This window comes from Oncorhynchus gorbuscha, linkage group LG08 (genome assembly GCF_021184085.1).
Source record: "Oncorhynchus gorbuscha isolate QuinsamMale2020 ecotype Even-year linkage group LG08, OgorEven_v1.0, whole genome shotgun sequence".
Taxonomy (NCBI): Eukaryota; Metazoa; Chordata; class Actinopteri; order Salmoniformes; family Salmonidae; genus Oncorhynchus; species Oncorhynchus gorbuscha.
Genome location: NC_060180.1, coordinates 72589172 through 72594499, shown reverse-complemented (window position 1 = coordinate 72594499; position 5328 = coordinate 72589172).

Below are 5328 nucleotides of genomic sequence, written 5' to 3'. Positions count from 1 at the left end.
CTGCTGATGTACACAGAGCACTGGAGAAGCTTCACTATGTCGGAGTTGAATGGCTTTGTAAAAGTGGGCAGGGTTAGAGTGCTCTCTCTCTCTTTCTCTTTCTCTTTCTTTCTCTCTCTCTCTCTCTCTCTCTCTCTCTCTCTCTCTCTCTCTCTCTCTCTCTCTCTCTCTCTCTCTCTCTCTCTCTCTCTCTCTCTCTCTCTCTCTCTCTCTCTCTCTCTCTCTCTCTCTCTCTCTCTCTCTCTCTCTCTCTCTCTCTCTCTCTCTCTCTCTCTCTCTCTCTCTCTCTCTCTCTCTCTCTCTCTCTCTCTCCTTTCTTTCTCTCTCTCGCTCTCTCACTCTCTCTCTCTCTCTCTCTCTCTCTCTTTCTTTCTTTCTGTCTTTCTTTCTTTCTTTCTTTCTATCTTTCTTTCTCACTCTCAACTCTCTTTTTATCCATCCCTCTCTACCCCCCATTACTACTGTATATTTCACTAATTCCTCCTCTCTACCCCCTCCCCATTACAACTGTATATTTCACTACTTCCCCCTCTCTACACCCCTCCCCATTACTACTGTATATTTCACTACTTCCTCCCTCTCTACACCCCCCCATTACTACTGTATATTTCACTACTTCCTCCCTCTCTACCCCCTCCCCATTACTACTGTATATTTCACTACTTCCTCCCTCTCTACCCCCACCCCCATTACTACTGTATATTTCACTACTTCCTCCCTCTCTACCCCACCCCCCATTACTACTGTATATTTCACTACTTCCTCCCTCTCTACCCCCCCATTACTACTGTATATTTCACTTCTTCCTCCCTCTCTACCCCCCCATTACTACTGTATATTTCACTACTTCCTCCCTCTCTACCCCCCATTACTACTGTATATTTCACTACATCCTCCCTCATCCCCCCATTACTACTGTATATTTCACTACTTCCTCCCTCTCTACACCCCCTCCCCATTACTACTGTATATTTCACTACTTCCCCCTCTCTACCCCCATTACTACTGTATATTTCACTACTTCCTCCCTCTCTACCCCCATTACTACTGTATATTTCACTACTTCCCCCTCTCTACACCCCTCCCCATTACTACTGTATATTTCACTACTTCCTCCCTCTCTACCCCCTCCCCATTACTACTGTATATTTCACTACTTCCTCCCTCTCTACCCCCATTACTACTGTATATTTCACTACTTCCTCCCTCTCTACCCCCCCATTACTACTGTATATTTCACTACTTCCTCCCTCTCTACACCCCTCCCCATTACTACTGTATATTTCACTACTTCCTCCCTCTCTACCCCCCCCCATTACTACTGTATATTTCACTACTTCCTCCCTCTCTACACCCCTCCCCATTACTACTGTATATTTCACTACATCCTCCCTCTCTACCCCCCATTACTACTGTATATTTCACTACTTCCTCCCTCTCTACCCCCTCCCCATTACTACTGTATATTTCACTACTTCCTCCCTCTCTATCCCCCTCCCCATTATTACTGTATATTTCACTACTTCCTCCCTCTCTACCCCACCATTACTACTGTATATTTCACTACTTCCTCCCTCTCTACCCCCATTACTACTGTATATTTCACTACTTCCTCCCTCTCTACCCCCCATTACTACTGTATATTTCACTACTTCCTCCCTCTCTACCCCCACCCCCATTACTACTGTATATTTCACTACTTCCTCCCTCTCTACACCCCTCCCCATTACTACTGTATATTTCACTACTTCCTCCCTCTCTACCCCACCATTACTACTGTATATTTCACTACTTCCTCCCTCTCAACACCCCTCCCCATTGTTACTGTATATTTCACTACTTCCTCCCTCTCTACACCCCTCCCCATTACTACTGTATATTTCACTACTTCCTCCCTCTCTACACCTCTCCCCATTACTACTGTATATTTCACTACTTCCTCCCTCTCTACACCCCTCCCCATTATTACTGTATATTTCACTACTTCCTCCCTCTCTACCTCCCCCATTACTACTGTATATTTCACTACTTCCTCCCTCTCTACCCCCCCCCATTACTACTGTATATTTCACTACTTCCTCCCTCTCTACACCCCTCCCCATTACTACTGTATATTTCACTACTTCCTCCCTCTCTACCCCCCATTACTACTGTATATTTCACTACTTCCTCCCACTCTACCCCCCATTACTACTGTATATTTCACTACTTACTCCCTCTCTACCCCCTCCCCATTACTACTGTATATTTCACTACTTCCTCCCTCTCTACCCCCATTACTACTGTATATTTCACTACTTCCTCACTCTCTACCCCCATTACTACTGTATATTTCACTACTTCCTCCCTCTCTACACCCCTTCCCATTATTACTGTATATTTCACTACTTCCTCCCTCTCTACCTCCCCCCATTACTACTGTATATTTCACTACTTCCTCCTCTCTACCCCCATTACTACTGTATATTTCACTACTTCCTCCCTCTCAACACCCCTCCCCATTGTTACTGTATATTTCACTACTTCCTCCCTCTCTACACCCCTCCCCATTACTACTGTATATTTCACTACTTCCTCCCTCTCTACCCCCCATTACTACTGTATATTTCACTACTTCCTCCTCTCTACTCCCACATTATTACTGTATATTTCATTACTTCCTCCCTCTCTAACCCCCATTACTACTGTATATTTCACTACTTCCTCCCTCTCTACCCCCCTCCCCATTACTACTGTATATTTCACTACTTCCTCCCTCTCTACCCCCACCCCCATTACTACTGTATATTTCACTACTTCCTCCCTCTCTACACCCCTCCCCATTACTACTGTATATTTCACTACTTCCTCCCTCTCTACCCCCTCCCCATTACTACTGTATATTTCACTAATTCCTCCCTCTCTACTCCCCCATTATTACTGTATATTTCACTACTTCCTCCCTCTCTACCCCCCCCCATTACTACTGTATATTTCACTACTTCCTCCCTCTCTACCCCCCCCCATTACTACTGTATATTTCACTACTTCCTCCCACTCTACCCCCCCCATTACTACTGTATATTTCACTACTTCCTCCCTCTCTACCCCCCCTCCCTATTACTACTGTATATTTCACTACTTCCTTCCTTTCCTCACCATGGAGGAGGAGGAAGAGTCACTGTGTCACCCTGATTCATTCTTACCACACACCAACACACACACACACACACACACACACACACACACACACACACACACACACACACACACACACACACACACACACACACACACACACACACACACACACACACACACACACACACACACACAGGGATACAGTAAGCTATACTCATGACTCAGCATGACATCATCGTGAGTTAAAGCATGCCGCGTGTCATCACACCACTGGTATACACATGTTGGAATGAATTCTCTAGGGAATTTCTCTTCACCCCCCAGAGTCAGTTTCTTGGGCAGTGGTTTCCCTGAGGATAAGTCGCTGATAAACGTGACCTGTTGGCCTGTTGACTTGGGACTAGTGGCGGTCAGATAAAACAGTGAACACATCACATGGTTACATCTGTGGGGTTCTGACAAGTCCAGTGTGCTGAGTGAGTTGTTGTTACATCTGTGGGGTTCTGACAAGTCCAGTGTGCTGAGTGAGTTGTTGTTACATCTGTGGGGTTCTGACAAGTCCAGTGTGCTGAGTGAGTTGTTGTTACATCTGTGGGGTTCTGACAAGTCCAGTGTGCTGAGTGAGTTGTTGTTACATCTGTGGGGTTCTGACAAGTCCAGTGTGCTGAGTGAGTTGTTGTTACATCTGTGGGGTTCTGACAAGTCCAGTGTGCTGAGTGAGTTGTTGTTACATCTGTGGGGTTCTGACAAGTCCAGTGTGCTGAGTGAGTTGTTGTTACATCTGTGGGGTTCTGACAAGTCCAGTGTGCTGAGTGAGTTGTTGTTACATCTGTGGGGTTCTGACAAGTCCAGTGTGCTGAGTGAGTTGTTGTTACATCTGTGGGGTTCTGACAAGTCCAGTGTGCTGAGTGAGTTGTTGTTACATCTGTGGGGTTCTGACAAGTCCAGTGTGCTGAGTGAGTTGTTGTTACATCTGTGGGGTTCTGACAAGTCCAGTGTGCTGAGTGAGTTGTTGTTACATCTGTGGGGTTCTGACAAGTCCAGTGTGCTGAGTGAGTTGTTGTTACATCTGTGGGGTTCTGACAAGTCCAGTGTGCTGAGTGAGTTGTTGTTACATCTGTGGGGTTCTGACAAGTCCAGTGTGCTGAGTGAGTTGTTGTTACATCTGTGGGGTTCTGACAAGTCCAGTGTGCTGAGTGAGTTGTTGTTACATCTGTGGGGTTCTGACAAGTCCAGTGTGCTGAGTGAGTTGTTGTTACATCTGTGGGGTTCTGACAAGTCCAGTGTGCTGAGTGAGTTGTTGTTACATCTGTGCCATTCGAGCTTCACAAGCATTTTTTTTCCTTCATTTTTTACTTTGTCTGTGAACTACTGTGAAAACCTTTCGTATAAAGCAAGTCTGATTGGGCTTAGTCAGAGTAATTCATTTCTTAATATATGGCTCTGGGCTTTGGCTATATCACAGCCTCTGCCATAGAAACAAACAGAGCATAGGGTCAGTGATTGGACCTTTAAAATGCAATATCTAGCACAAACTGTTCAAAATGAAATACCTATTTACAAGAGCTAGGTAAAAAAAGAAAGAGGCTATCAGGTTTAAGGTATGACCCATGTGCAGACTGTGTTGAAGTAACAATGTTTATTGTACCAACAGGAGACGGCAACTGACAGGTCAAGGCGGGCAGGAGTCGGTAAACCACAGTAGGGGGCAAAGGTACAGGACGGCAGGCAGGCCCAGGGTCAGGTCAGATAGAGGTCGGTAAACCAGAGTAGGGGGCAAAGGTACAGGACGGCAGGAAAGCCCAGGGTCAGGTCAGGTCAGATAGAGGTCGGTAAACCAGAGTAGGGGGCAAAGGTACAGGACGGCAGGCAGGCCCAGGGTCAGGTCAGGTCAGATAGAGGTCGGTAAACCAGAGTAGGGGGCAAAGGTACAGGAAGGCAGTCAGGCCCAGGGTCAGGTCATATATATGCCATTTAGCAGATGCTTTTATCCAAAGCGACTTACAGTCATGTGTGCATACATTCTACGTATGGGTGGTCCCGGGGAATGAACCCACTACCCTGGTGTTACAAGCACCATGCTCTACCAACTGAGCTACAGAAGGACCACGGTAAGTCGCTGTAGGGGGCAAAGGTACAGGATGGCAGGCAGGCAGGGTCAGGCAGAGTGGTCAGAGTGGTCAGGCAGGCGAACTCGGAGTCAGGACA